This window comes from Chiloscyllium punctatum, chromosome 1, assembly GCF_047496795.1.
Source record: "Chiloscyllium punctatum isolate Juve2018m chromosome 1, sChiPun1.3, whole genome shotgun sequence".
Lineage (NCBI taxonomy): Eukaryota > Metazoa > Chordata > Chondrichthyes > Orectolobiformes > Hemiscylliidae > Chiloscyllium > Chiloscyllium punctatum.
In genome coordinates, this window is record NC_092739.1 from 157,990,361 (window position 1) to 158,006,469 (window position 16,109).

The 16,109-nt window shown below is 43.9% G+C and overlaps 1 protein-coding gene and 1 long non-coding RNA gene across 9 annotated transcripts in view; one reads left to right on the forward strand and one right to left on the reverse strand.

Moving 5' to 3' along the window:
- LOC140481361 (transcription factor COE3-like) overlaps window positions 1–16,109 on the forward strand; it is a 485,497-nt gene that overhangs the window by 70,104 nt on the left and 399,284 nt on the right. The window lies entirely within an intron of this gene.
- Window positions 6,887–7,687, reverse strand: LOC140482752 (uncharacterized). The gene is made up of 2 exons (XR_011961785.1): window positions 7,500–7,687; window positions 6,887–7,306 (listed from the first exon to the last, which is right to left on the reverse strand). It is a non-coding gene; the product is annotated as an uncharacterized lncRNA (long non-coding RNA).

The window sequence follows — 16,109 nt, forward strand, 5'->3', positions numbered from 1 at the left end:
AGACCTCTATTGGTTCACCCCTCAGTCTCCTACACTACAGGGGAAAAAAAACCAGCCTATCCAACTTCTCCTCATAACTCAAACCTTCCAGTCCAGGTAGCATCCCAGTAAATGTTTTCTGCACTCTTTCTCATTTAATAAAATCCTTTCTGTGGCAGGGTGACTAGAACTGCACACAGTAATCCAAATGTGGCCTCACCAACATCTTGTACAGCTGCAACAAGATGTCCCAACTCCTATACTCAGGGTACTGTCAAATGCAAGGCAAGCATGCTGAAAGCCTTCTTCACCACCCTGTCAACCTGGGACTCCACGTTCAAGGAGTCTTACGGCTAAGCTGTATCCCTCGATCTCTTTGTTCTCAAATGTTCCCAAGGGCCCTACCATTGACTGTGTAAGTCCTGCCCTGGTTTGACCCTCCAATATGCAACACCTTGCACTTACCTATATTAAACTCTATCTGCCAATTCTTAGCCCACTGGCCCAGTTGATCAATATCCCACTGCCTCCCCAGTAAACCTTCTGCACTGTCTACTATACCACCAATCTTGATATCAATCCGCATTTGATACCACCAGCAGAGAAAGCCAGGCTGTGAGGGCAGCAGATTAAGAATATTCAGTTGGAAGCCACACTCTGTTGGACAAGGAATCTCTGCCATGCCCAATGAGTGTAAATGCTGGAATATTCTTGTAAGAACAGGATGCGTGTAACTCCATCACTCCCTTAGCGTCACTGTTACTGGCATTCTCCATTGGGAGAGAGTGCGTCCTTCAATTTGGGTGAATAAGGTGAATATCAGGTTCAAGACTGATGTTATGTCAAATGGGCACGTATTGCATCAGCACACACCTACTATCTTTAAGCGGGTACTTCCTGCTGTTGCATTTCTTCATTTTCTCTCCCATGTAAACATGTCACAATGTAGTTGTACCCTCCGACCTGTGGAGGCACTATTGTACCATGGTTCAGCAGCTCCTGGGCTTCTGAGCCTGCATCACCAAGAATCTCCGATCAACTCTGTTTGCTTGTGTCTCAAGTATTAAACAGCAAATAAAATCAAAGAAGGAAAATATTAACGAAAAATAAAGATAAGAACGTATAGCTTTGGAATTGGAACTGAGTTAGATCTGACAGCCCAAGCTCAATTGTTTCTTGTTATCTAACTCTGTTGCCACGAAAGGCGTAAACCATAGAACATAGAACAATACAGTGCAGAACAGGCCCTTCGGCCCTCAATGTTGTGCCGACCTGTGAACTATTCTCAGCTTGTCCCCCTACACTATCCCAAAATCATCCATGTGCTTATCTAAGGATTGTTTAAATCTCCCAATGTGGCTGAGATGACTACATTGGCAGGTAGGGCATTCCACGCCCTTATCACTCTCTGAGTAAGGAACATGCCTCTGACATCTGTCTTAAATCTATCACCCCTGAATTTGTAGTTATGCCCCCTCATACAAGCTGATGTCATCATTCTAGGAAAAAGTCTTTCACTGTCTACCCTATCTAATCCTCTGATCATCTTGCATGTCTCTATCAAATCCCCTCTTAACCTTTTTCTTTCCAATGAGAACAGACCCAAGTCTCTCAGCCTTTCCTCATAAGACCTTCCCTCCAGACCAGGCAACATCCTGGTAAATCTCCTCTGCACCTTTTCCAATGCTTCCACATCCTTCCTGAAATATGGCGACCAGAACTGTACACAATATTCCAAGTGTGGCCGCACTAACATTTTGTATAGTTGTAGCATGATATTGTGGTCCGGAACTCAATCCCTCTACCAATGAAACCTACATCCAAGCTTCACTTGGGCTTGAACCACTGTGCACAATGTCAAGTGATGCTGACAGGAAGTTTCTCAGTCAGAGGATTTAAACACAGCAGGGAGATTTGGTACAGGAGTGTTAAGAATTCAGAGATCACATTGCCTGTAATCATTAGAGATTTACTTCAAGCTCAGTGGTTAGCATTGCTGCCTGGACCTGGATTTGATTCCAGCCTCGGGTGACTGTCTTTGTGGAGTTTGCACATTCTCCCCACATCTCCATGGGTTTCCTCTGGGTGCTCCAGTTTCCTCCCACAATCCAAAGCTGTGCAGATTAGAAGAATTGGTCATGCTAAATTGTCCATAGTGTTCAGAGATGTGTAGGTTAGGTGCATTAGTCAGGGGTAAATGTAGGGGGAATGGGTCTGGGTGGGTTACTCTTCAGAGGGTCGGTGTGGACTTGTTGGGCTAAAGGGCCTGTTGCCATACTGTAGGGATTCTATCAAAGATTTAAGTTTACAGTGAGGGGTGAAACCCTTGACATCTACATTACAATGCTTCAAAAGTCTTCCAATAGCTGTAGATCTCTCAATGATTTTGAAAAATGCAAAGAAAATGCAAGGCTTTTCTGTTTCTGTCTGTTTCTTTGGAACAGTCTCCTGTATCTGAGTCAGTAAGTGGTCTAATGCCTGATATGGATGAAATAATCACCTCACATAATGCAGCACTCCCTCACCACTGCACTTGGTTACTCGTTTCCATTCATAGTGCACCACACACTTTGAATGGACAATTGCCCTTGTCATGCAGTCAAACAGAACCAGATCTCACAAATAGTGATGAGATATTCGATGAACTATTTGCGTTTTTTAAATTTACTTGAGGGATGTCAAAAGCGATGGCTGGCCAGCATCAATTATCCGTCCCTGGCTGCCCTTGAACTGAATAACTTGCTGAACCATTTCATAGGGCAGTTAAGAGTCAAATAAATGTAGGCCAGACCAGGTAAGGATGGCAGATTTCCTTCCCTGAAGGACATTAGTGAGCCACATGGGTTTTTCTGACAATCGGCAAAGGTTTCATGGCCATCAGTAGATTCTAAATTTCAGATATTTTTTAATTGAATTCAAAATCTAGCATATGCTATGATGGGACTTGAACCTGGGTCTTCAGAACGTTAGCTGAGTTTCTGGGTCAATTGGTTAGTAATAATACCACAAGGCCATTGTCTCTCCTCTGTACAGTTGGTTGAAAGTTAAATGTAGGTCAAGACATCAGGAGAAACAGCTTTTTTTTAAAAAGTCATTCATAGGATGTAGATGTGACTGGCTAGGCCAGCATTTATTGCCCATCCCTAATTGTCCAGAGAGAGCAGTTTGGAGTAACCATATTGCTGTGGGTCTGGAGTCACATGGAGACCAGGTAAGGATGTCACATTTCTGTCCCAGAAGGACATTAGTGAACCAGATGGGTTTTTAACAATTACTAGTGATGGTTTCATGGTCATCTTTACTGAGACTACTGTTCAAACCTTGACATTTTGGCTTTGCCTTTCACCACTTGCTCAAATGGAATTTGAATTAATGTTTGCAAAGTAATGGCCTGAGCCATACTGCATTAATAGCTTAGTTCTAATCTGAAAATCTCTTTCTGTATTTCCTCTTAAAAACTGTATGTTTCGGACAAGAGTTTGGTCATGTTCTTTGATATTATTTCACATGATTCAGCATCATATCCTGTCTTGCTTCACTCCTGTGAACTACCACAGCACATTGAATCGAAAAATAACACCTATCTTCTTCAATTCAATTCAATCCAGCACAGGAACAGGGCCTTCGGCCCACCAAGCCTGCACCAATTCCCAGTCCTTATTCAGACCCTCCATGTATTGCCCAAATGCAGTTTCTATCCCTTTGTTTGCCTCCCTATTCATGTGTCTGTCAGGATACACCTTAAGCATTGCGACCGCGCCCTCTTCCACCACCTCCACTCGCAGTGCACTCCAGGCACCCACCTCCGTCTGAGTGAAACATTTTCCCTGCACTTCTCCCCAAAACCTTCTCCCTCTCACCTTGAACCTGTACCCTGTTCTAGATGACGTTTCCACCCTGGGAAAAAAGTCTGACTGTCCACTTCTATCAATGCCCCTCATAATTTTATAGACCTCTATCAGGTAGCCCCTCAGCCTCCGTATCCCCAATAAAAACAATCAAGAGTTTATCCAACCTGTCCTCATATCTGAAACCCTCCAGAACAGGCAACATCCTGGTAAACTTTCTCTGCACCCCCTCCAAACCAACCACATCCTTCTGGTAGTAGGGTGACCAGAACTGCATGCAATATTTAAAATGTGGCCTAACTAAAGTTTTATACAGCTGTAACATAACTGGCCAACCTTTATTTTCAGTGTCCTGGCCAATGAAGGTAAGCATGCTGTATGTCTTCTTGACCACCATATTTGACGTATGAATACAGAAACAAATGAGTCAGGAGAAGGGAGAGGCATTTGGCCCCTTGAGCAGATACTACTATGACTGTGGCCTCAACTTCTTTTCCATGCCTGACCCCTCCAGTGCTCTTTGACAGTCAAGAATTGACCTGCTTGTGCCTCAAAGATTATCAGTGACCCAACTTGCTGAGCAAACAAGTTCCTCCGCCTCACAATCCTCTGAAAGAAGAAATTTCTCTTCACCTTTGTCTTAAATGGGAGACAATTCATTTATAAATTGTGAAGGAAAGTGTTTAATGTTTGATTCGTCCAAAGAACGTGGGCATCGCTGGTCAACATTTTACAGAACAGAATAGATTAGTAATTAGTAACATGGAGAGTTGATGGCCTAGTGACCTTATCACTGGACTGTTAACCCACAGACCCGGGTAATGTTCTGGGGACCTAGGTTTGAATCCTGCCACGACAGATGGTGGAATTTAAATGTCGTAAAAATGTGGAATTAATAGACAATAGACAATAGACAATAGACAATAAATGCAGGAGTAGGCCATTCTGCCCTTCGAGCCTGCACCGCCATTCAATATGATCATGGCTGATCATTCCTAATTAGTATCCTGTTCCAGCCTTATCTCCATACCCCTTGACTCCACTATCTTTAAGAGCTCTATCCAATTCTTTCTTAAAAGAATCCAGAGACTGGGCCTCCACTGCCCTCTGGGGCAGAGCATTCCACACAGCCACCACTCTCTGTGTGAAGTAGTTTCTCCTCATCTCTGTCCTAAATGGTCTACCCCGTATTTTTAAGTTGTGTCCTCTGGTTCGGCACTCCCCCATCAACGGAAATATGTTCCCTCCTGCCAGAGTGTCCAGTCCTTTCATAAGCCTATACGTTTCAATCAGATCCCCTCTCAGTCTTCTAAACTCAAGGGTATACAAGCCCAGTCGCTTCAGTCTTTCCGTGTAAGGCAATCCTGCCATTCCAGGAATTGACCTCGTGAACCTACGCTGCACTCCCTCAATAGCCAGAATGTCTTTCCTCAAATTTGGAGTCTAATGATGATCATAAAAACGATTGTCAATTGTTCAGAAAATCCCATCTGGTTCACTAATGTCCTTTAAGGAAGGAAACTGCCATCCTTACCTGTTCTGGCCAATGTGTCACTCTAGACCCACAGCAATGTGGTTGACTCTTAACTGATCTCTGAGTAATTAGGGATGGGTAACAAATGCTGACCTAGTGAGCGACACCCACATCCACTGAATGACTGAAAAAAAATTAGCGTCATTTGTATATTTTACGAAAAAATACAATGAAAGGTGTTTAAGTCACCATACCATGGCACCTATATTAATAAAAGAAGGCATAGATAAGAAAACATGAAAAACAATTAGGACAAAGCCCATATTAGTTCAATACATGGCTCCTGAGTGCGGGAAAAGCCAGTGCTATGACAGAAAGCCAACGAAGCCAACGCCGAAGCAGGCCATCTCCACACCAGGCCGCTGGAATACCAGGACATAGACCGTTGCCAAAGCAGGGAATCCCCATGCCAGGCTGCTGGAAGACCGGGACGTAGAACGCTGCCGAAGCAGGGAATCCCCATGCCAGGCTGCTGGAAGACCGGGACGTAGAACGCTGCCGAAGCAGGCTACCTTCATTCCAGGCCACTGGAATACTGGGCCATAAACCGCTGCCAAAACAGGCCATCTCCACACCGGGCCGCTGGAATACTGGGTCATTAACTGCTGCTGGAGCAGTCCATTCCCACTCCGGGCTGCTGCAATGCCGGGCAATAAACTGCTGCCGAAACAGCCCATTCCCACTCCAGGCTGCTGGAATACCGGGCCATAAACCGGCACTGAAGCAGGCCATCTCCACACTGGGCTGCTGGAATACCGGGCAATAAACTGCTGCTGGAGCACTCCATTCCTACTCTGGGCTGCTGGAATACCGGGCTGTAAACCAGCACTGAAGCAGGCCATCTCCACACCGGGCCACTGGAATACCGGGCCATAAACTGCTGCTGAAGCGGGCCATTCCCACTCCAGGCAGCTGGAATACTGGGCTGCAAGACTCCACAGAATCCCAAAGCCACCTCAAGGATACATCGTGTCACCGATCCCATGCTGGGAGATTAACTATCCCTAATTGCTCAGTGGGCAACTTAGACTCAACTTAGCATTTGCTATGGCTCTGGTGTTCCCTTTGGGCCAGGCTGGGTGAGTGTGGCAGAATTCATTTCCTAAAGGATGTAAAAGAATGCGATGGTCTTTTACAACAACGTTAAACACCACTAGCTGCAAGTTCCCTCCAAGTCACTCACCATTTTTACAGTGTCACTGGGTCCAAATCCTGGAATTTCCCCTCTATGACCAGTATTGCTGGTGAAAATCCTGGAATCCTCTCTCTCAGGACAGTGTTGCTTAGTTAACATCCTGGAATTTCCTGTCTCAAGACAGTGTCACTGGGTCAAAGTCCTGGAATTCCCTCTCTAAGAGCAGAATGGGTCTACCCACAGCAGGTGGACTGCAGCGGTTCAAGAAGGCAGCTCACCACCACCTTCTCAAGGGCAACTGAGGACGGGCAATAAATACTGGCCCAGCCAATGATGCCCACGTCCCATGAGAGAATAAAAATAAGAAAAAAAACCTCAGTGCCATTCGGCTAGCTTCAATTTCCTGGATTTTTATTAAATTCAACTTTTTTCACCTGCAATGGCGGAATTCAAAGAGATGCTCCAAAAACATCAGTTGGGGACCCTGGATGACTCGTCCATTGGCATTACCGGCTGTGCCTCCTGGTGTACTGTCAGCTGGTCCCAACTGGGATCTCTGTAGCAGGAAAAAGGGGCCGTGGTAACCTTCAGGGTGAGGGCTGGAACAGTGAAGTCAGCCAGGGATCCCCTTCAGGAGAAAAGAGGGAACTGGAAGAAAACCTGACTGAGCTGGTCGCACACTCCGCCATGCTACGACCGAGCTCCCTGTGGATAACTCCTGCCTCAGAAGGGAAACATGGCACCAGCGTGCTGCCCAGACCTGCCCGAATGGCAAGGTCCTGAGCCCGCAGGGGAGGAGGAGACGGGACCCTGGAAAGAAAAATAAACATTTTAGAGATTTCCTTGAAACATGTGGTTCGAGAAAACGCTTAAGCCTTGAAACGAGAAGCAGCTGGACTTGTGCTCGGAAACAGCAGGGGCAGAATTAGTTTATTTGCAAACCCATTACTTTGAAGATACTATAAAATTTTCACTGAGGCAGGGGGACAGAAGCTTTACTCACCTCAGTTGTAGCCATAACTGCAGCATTAATTGAAGAAATAAAAAAAACTTCGCCCTCAGTACAGGCAGTTCAAAGACCAAGCAACGATACTTCGCAAAATGTTGTGCCTTCACCATCATAAACATGGTTTAATGAGCGTCTTTTAGAGGAGAGAGGAGTTTATGGAGGGGGATTCCAGAGCTTGCAACCTAAACAGCTCAAGCAGTATTGCCAATACTTATAAACTCTGGGAAGGAGGCACATGCCAAAACAAACCAACTAATCACATTGTAAATCTTACCTGCAGTCAGATTCCAATTAAAGCCACATTGCGGTAGTAATTTGAAGGGAACGGGAAAACCAGGTTTGGTTTAATTGTTAACGTCAATCTGATTTATAACATCTTTGGATGGGTTCGCCACCCTCTCCCCATTAACGACCCCCTGGGAGAACAGACTTTTACTTGGTGCTCATTGAATCTCAGAAATGTGCAGCACAGAAAGAGGGCCAGTCAGCCCATCACACCTGTGCCAGCCCTTTGAAACGCCTTCACATTCATCTTACTTCCCTCACCCTTTTCTCACATCCCTACAAATTGTTGCATTCCAAGTAAATATCTAATTCCATTTCACAAGTCGCCACTGAATCTGGTTAGCCAGCTTTTGCCGGCAGAATTCACAGCAACTCAAAAAAAAACTCATCCTGCCCTTGTTCCTTTTTTAATTGTATTAAGGATCAGTTTGCTGGCACCATTATGTTACAGACATACTTAACTAGTATTCATCAATGTTTATAACTATATTTGTATGAGATATAGTTGATAATGTGCATTTTCCTTGCTGCCAGTATGCAGAACCTATTTTAGTTGCGTCTTTAGTTATTGACCTTCCTGCCAATAGAGCTAATCCTTCCGAACCAACCCATATTAAAATCCTTTGTAATTTTGGAGATCGCTATTTCTCCTTAATCTTCTCTACTGTGAGAAGAATATTCTCTCTGTGTAAATTCAGTGACAAACAGTTGTATACTCCCTCACCAAAAATGTATTACTTTTAAAAGAACAATGAAATAATCTAAAACCACACTGAAGGAAAAGCCCTTTGACTTTTAATTTAATTGCTTACTGTAGTTAACAGATGGTTTAGTGTCTCTCGAGTAGGTCTCATTAAACAGGCAAGTAGTGTGAGTTATAAGGAGAGAATAGAAGGACTGGGACTTCTTTACCCTGGACCATAGGAGGCTGAGGTTTATCAAATCATGAGGGACGTAGATAAGGTGAATAACCAAGGGGAGGGGAATCCGGAACGAGAGGGCTTAGGCTTAAGGTGAGAATGGAAAGACTTAAACAGGACCAGAAGGACAACTTTTTCACACAGAGGGTGGTGCATGTATGGAATGAGCTGCCAGAGGAAGTAGTGGTGGCGGATAAAATTACAACATTTAATAGAGTCATAGAGATGTACAGCATGGAAACATACCCTTCAGTCCAACTCGTCCATGCTGACCAGATATCCTAAATTAATCTAGACCCATTTGCCAGCATTTGGCCTATTCATATACCTAGCCAGATGCCTTTGAAATGTTGCAATTGTACCAGTTTCTACCACTTCCTCTGGCAGCTCATTCTATACATGCACCACCCCTGTGTGAAAAAGTTGCCCCTTAGGTCCCATTTAGATCTTTCCCCTCTCACCCTAAATCTAGGTCTGCTAGTTCTGAACTCCACCACCCAGGAAAAAGATCTTGTCTATTTATCCTATCCATGCCCCTAATTATTTTATGAACCTCCATAATGTCACCCCTCAGCCTCCGACGCTCCAGGAAAAACAGCCCCAGCCTGTTCAGCCTCTCCCTACAGTTCAAACCCTCCAACCCAGGCAACATCCTTGTAAATCTTTTCTGAACCTTTTCAAGTTTAACAACATTCTTCTGATAGGAGGGAGACCAGACTTGCACACGGTATTCTAAAGTGGCCTAAATAATGTCCTGGGAGAAAGTGAGGACTGCAGATGCTGGAGATCAGAGCTGAAAAATGTGTTGCTGGAAAAGCACAGCAGGTCAGGCAGCATCCAAGGAGCAGGAGAATCGACGTTTCTGGCATGAGCCCTTCTTCAGTAAATAATGTCCTGTACAGCTGCAACATGACCTCCCAACTCCAATACTCAATGATTTGACCAATAGAGGAAGGCATATTAGAGGGACATGAGTCAAATGCAGCAAATGGGGCTAGTTCACTTTAGGATTCCTGGTCAGCATGGGTGAGTAGGGCTGAAGGGTCTGTTTCTGTGCTGTGTGACTCTTTGACTCTCTAATGCTTGAACAACAACTTGGATCTCGAGGGCAGCTTTACTATGGTAGAGCAGCACAAGGTGTTTCAAAGCAGCATCAGGACAGACTTGAAGAAGTGAATGCTATTTTAGGCCATGCTTGGTCAAGGTGGTAGATTTAAGGAGAGGCATAGAAGACAGTTACAGGAGGGAATTTCAAACTGTGTGGCATGGAGATATCAGTGCTAATTAGGAGCAATTGGATGGGCCAGGACCGAGGTGATGACCTAGTGGTATTATCGCTGGACTGATAAGTCCAGAGACCCAGGTAATGTTTGAGGGATCCGTATTTGAATCCTGCCATGGCAGATGAATTCAACAAAAAAATCTGGAATTAAGAATCTATTGATGACCCTGAATCCAGTGTCAATTGTTGGAAAAACCCATCTGGCTCACTCACCTCCTTTAGGGAGGAAAACTGCCCATCCTTACCTGGTCTGGCCGACATGTGACTCCAGGAAGGAGAAAGTAAGGACTGGAAATCAGAGTTGAGAGTGTGGCACTGGAAAAGCGCAGCATCCGAGGAGCAGGAGAACTAACGTTTTGGGCATAAGTCCTGATGAAGAGTGCACGCCTAATTCTCCCACTCCTCAGATGCTGCCTGACCTGCTTGTGCTTTCCCAGCACCCCACTCTCGATCCTACACTTGGTTGACTCTTAACTGCCCTCTAGGCAATTAGAGCTGGTCAAGAAATACTGGCACAGCCAGTTATGCTCTCAATGTGAATGAAAAAAAATATAAAAATTAAAAAAAGGAGTAGAGTTGACAAATGCTTCCGAAAGGAAACAGGCAGGGTTCTTGAAGGAAATAATCTTGTAGGGCTGTGAGCATAGCATGGGCCATCAGAACTGACTAGGATAGTCGAGAAAATAAAATTCTCCGACATGATGGTCAGAATGCCTCCTTCAGAACCACAGCGACTCTGACAAGGTTCACTAAACTGATTCCTGGGCTGGAGACATAGCAGGGTGACTCAGTGGTTAGCACTGCTGCGTCATAGCGCTAGGGACCTGGGTTTGATTTGAGTCTTGGGTGACTGTCTGTGTTGGGTTTGCATGTTCTCCCCATGTCGGTATAGGTTTCCTCTGGTTTCCTCCCACAGTCCAATGATGTACAGGTGAGATGGATTAGCACCTTGAACCTGTGCCCCCTAGTGATTGACCCCTCCACCCTGGGGGAAAAGCCTCATACTTTCCACTCTATCCATGCCATTCACAATCTTATAAACTTCTATCAGATCACCCCTTAACCTCCTGCATTCTAGTGAAAGCAAACTCAGCCTATCTTACCTTTCTTCCTAGCTAAAATCCCCCACACCAGGCAACATCCTTGTAAACGTTTTCTCTACCCTATCCAAACCATCCACATCCTTCAGGTAGTGTGGTGACCAGAAGTGTACGCAATATTCCAAGTGTGACCTTACTAAACTTCTGTGAAGCTGCAACATAACATGTCTATTCTTATACTCAATTCCCCTTCCTATGAGGTCAAGCAAGCCTTTGGCCTTTTTCACTACCTTATCTACCTATGCTGTCTCCTTCAGTGATCTGTGGATCTGCACACCCAGATCCCTCTGCATATCAATACTTTCAAGGGTTCTGCCATTCACTGTATAATTTCCAAATGTACTTGACCTTCCAAAATGCTTCACCTATCATTTCTCTGGATTAAACTCCATCTATCATTTTTCTGCCTGTGCCTCTAATTGATCTATGTCCTGCTGTATCCTCTGACAATCCTCCTCACTATCCACAACTCCGCAATCTTCGTATCATTTGCAAACCTACGAATTAGACCAGCCACATTTTCTTCCAAATCACTGATGTAGATCACGAACAGCAGAAGTCCCAGCACTGATCCGTGGGGATCACCAGTAGTCACAGGACTGAGCACAGAAGTAAGGACAATATGCTGCAGCTGTACAGGGTATTGATGAGACTGCATCTTGAATACTATGTACAGTTTTGTTCTCAGAAGTGCAGAACCTTTTCTGTCAGAGGGTTCTACATTTTGAAACCCTCTGCTCCAGAAGGTGGAGGCAGGATCTGTGGATATTTAAGGTGAACGTAAATATATTTTTGTTATATTAAAGATTAATTGTGGGTAGATATGAGTGGAATTCAAGATGGCTCCGGGACAGGGCAACTTTTTGTGAACTCTCTACGGCAGATTTTATTCGCACATTTCTTACAATCGTTCTGCACTTCTAAACCTTGAGTCTAAACCTGTTAAAATTATGAACAAATTTCCCTTCAGAGTTAATGTCGATCTTGCTTTTTATGCATCTGCTTTGTATTTCTCGCTCTGTTCAATCACTCTGTGATCTTTGTCCAGTATGATCTGCCTGCATTGCATGCAAAAACAAAACCTTTCACTGTATCTAGGTATATGTGACAATAATAAATCAAATTAAATCAAAACACCATCACATCAGCCAGGACCTTATTAGGTGGTGGGGCAGGCCTGTGGGGCAAAATAGCCTCCAACCGCTCCAAACTTCTATGTTAATATATTAGATTCTATGAGGTCAGAAATGGAGGAACATAGATATCTCGGAGCCTATGGAGAATACAAAGATTGGAAGGGGTGAGAGACCAAAGGAGGTGGGAATCTAAAGCACACTGCCTGGGATGGTGACTGAGGTTAGAAACCTCACAACTTTTAAAAAGTCATTGGATGAGCACTTGAAATGTCGTAACATTCAAGGCTATGAATCTAATGCTAGAAAGTGGGATCTAGAAAGACTTCGAGTAGTTTTGTCGGTGCAGATTCGATGGCCCATGAGTTTATGCTTCTATGACCATGAATAAATTTGAAGTTTTTAAATTAATTTGTCAAACTACAAAAATCAATGCATAGGTGAACCAGGAGGCAACAAGCACAAGGGAAAGGTGAATGGGATTCAGTTGTACGATGATGTGGGTGGCAAGGCTTTAGTTTTCAGGCAAAGAAAGATCTACATTTATGTAGTGGCATTCATGAACAGATGACATTCCAGCTAATACAATAGTTTTGGAGTGCAGTCATCACTATAATGCCAGAAATGTGCCAATCAACTTTCCCTGTAACTTCCCACAAAGAGCAATGTGCTAATGATCAGATTATGCGGTTTACTGATGTTGGTTGAGGGTTGAATATTCTGCAAAACAGCATGGAGAGTTCCCCTGCTCTTGTTTGAGATGTGCCAATGTTAAGAACAGTCTAGTTGAGACTGAGATAGTATTGTGGTTTCTGTTATCTTCCTATATTTCTCTTCATGCTTACTGCTTCTGAGTTGCTGGTGCTTGCTCCTGTCACAGAAGGAACCAGGAGACATCAATGGCAGAAAGAGTGTCCCAGAATCCATAGCAATCATGAAACTGCTCTATTAAAACAATTAACCCTGTGAATTAGCATCTCAGTTCAATGGGGTAAGGAAGTGACAACTCTCTGGCCCATGAAGAAGTTATTGGCTGATTGATGTAAACATGAATAATAACACTTTTAGTATTGTATACTGAACAATTATTCATCAAGCCACAAATGTAACACTATAATAAATTATAAAATTCTCTGCTCTCCAGCACTCTTACACTATCATATTTGTATTCTTGCAAATTGATTTGATGAGTACAAGGTGAACAACTTCAACAATTATTTGTCTTTCTCAGCAATACACAGATTCTGTATTATTGAACGATTAAAGTGTTAAATATGCAGCTGTCAATATTATAATACGTTGTCACTTTGGTGAATTGGTAAATTTCAGCTGCAGTCTAGAGTATGGGCTAGAGTGTGATTTGTACAAATCTGATGTTATACTGTGTAGGAAAAAGAGTATATTCTCCATAGAGGTAGAGTGTGTCCTGTGCACTGCTGTAGCAAGTCATGTAAATGCTAAAGTCTCGGCGTTTTTTGTAGAAACAAATGCAGCCATTGGAAATTTGAAATGTAAACAGAAAATGCGAGAAACTGTCAACAGCTCTGGCAGCACCTGTGGAGAGAGAAAGAGTTCATATCTTAGATCAATGACTTTCTATCAGGGTTTTATCATTTGCTGTCCAACATTTTAAGTTTTTTATTTGTGTTACGCAGGAGAGTACACTAAATAATAACAATGAAAATGACCGCAATTAGTTCAATTATTTTCATAGATGGGGACAGGTATACTGGATCCAGAGAAAATAAGGACTCAGTTAAATTAAGGACATTGGTTGGGCCACTTTTGGAATACTGCATTCAATTCTGGTCTCCCTGTTCTAAGAAAGATGTTGTTAAACTTGAAAGGGTTCGGAAAAGGATGTCACCAGGCTTGGAGGGTTTGAGCTATAGGGAGAGGCTGTGTAGACTAGGGCTGTTTTCTCTGAAGGGTCGAGACTGAGGGGTGACCTTATAAACATTTATAAAATCAAGAGGGGCATGGATAGGATAAATAGTCAAGAGCTTTTCCCCAGGGTAGGGGAGTGCAAAGTGAGAGGACATATGTTTGAGGTTAGAGGGGAAAGATTTAAAAGGGTCCTAAGGGGCAACTTTGTCATGCAGAGGGTGATGTGTACATGGAATGAGCTGCCAGAGGAAGTGGTGGAGGCTGGTACAATAACAACATTTAAAAGACATCTGAATGGATAAATGAATAGGAACAGTTTAGAGGGATATGGGCCACATACTGGCAAATGGGACTCGATTCATTTAGGATTTCTGGTCGGCATGGACGAGTTGACAGAAGGGTCTGTTTCTGTAGAGACAGTAAGGACTGTAGATGCTGGAAATCAGAGTCAAAAGACTGTGAAGTTGGAAAAGCAGAGCAGGTTAGACAGCATTTGAGGAATTGGAATGTCAATATTTTAGACTGAAACCCTTCATCAGTACTGTTTCTGTGCTATACACCTCTATGACTCCATGACTCTGCAATCAGATAATAGAAGCAGGCATGGATGTGGCTTAAACAATAAAAGATTTAATCCATTATGCAGTTGCATTGGCAACCTTGCAACTAGTTCTGGCAAGGGTTACCGAGAAACTATCAGAGATGGGAACACTTAAGCATCATGCTATATTCAGACTGTATGATTGCAAGAGACATTCATCAGATTTGATCTCCACTAACAGATAGGGCAGAGTCATGTCCCTACACATGGAGTTGATGACATTATGTGCTCACCTTGCTTCAAAGATATTCCCTGTCTCCAAGGCCCAGGCAGCACCTGGTCCTGTTTTGCCCTGCCCATTTCTAAGTCTCTCTCTACACATTTGTGTGGTTGCGGGGTGGGGTGGGGGTGCGGCTCCAATGACAGTATAAAGGTAAATTGGAATTTAGAAGAATGTTGGGCGATCTGACAGAAACATTTAAAATTATGAAGAGAGTAGATAAGGTTGAAGCAAGGAAGTTGTTCACACTGTGGGGTGAAACTAGAATTGGGGGGGGGGGGGGTGGCTAGCCTCAAAATAAGGGGGGGAGCAGATTGCGGATTGAGTTGAGGAGGAATTTCTTCACCCAAAGGGCTGTGAATCTGTGGAATTCCCAGCCCAGTGAAGCAGCTGAGGCTACCTCATTGAATGTTTTTAAGGCAAAAATAGACATTTGAACAGTTAAGGAATTAAGGGTTATGAGAGAGGTTGGGTAAGTGGAGCTGAGACCATGAAAAGATCAGCCCTGACCTTATTGAATGGCGGAGCGGGCTCAATGGATAACTTGGCCTACTCCTGCTTCTATTCCTTATGTTCTTATGTAAAGGTAGAGTTGCCATAGTCCCAGAGGATCATAAAGTTGTTCTCTCATGAGGGAGAGATGATTGACTGTGAGTTTAATTTGATGGTCACCGGGTCCCTGGTGCGTGGCAAGGTTGAGAAGTCGGAACCTTCACTGTGCTGTTGAGGTCACTCTGCAACGCAAGCCAGCCATCCAGCCAACTGAACCAACCACACCATCTAATGCCAGCATATCCTTCCTTGGATAAGGGAGTCCAGAATGTTCACAGTATTCCTTCTGGTTCGAATGTAGGGCCGAGTTCAATGTTGCTACTTCACTGTTCACTGGCAGCCAGGAATATAAGCATGTCAAAGGAAGGCAGAAAAGAACTCCAGGCTTTGGAGAAGGAACTAATGGAGAAGTTCTAAAATAGGAAATAGTATTAAAATACCAAGGCAAAAGTGAGGACTGCAGATGCTGAAGATCAGATTCTAGATTAGAGTGGTGCTGGAAAAGCACAGCAGGCCAGGTGGCATCTGAGGAGCAGGAAAATCGACGTTTCGGGCAAAAGCCCTTCATCAGGAATGAATGCTGCCTGACCTGCTAATCTACTAAAAATACTGTCTCTGATTACC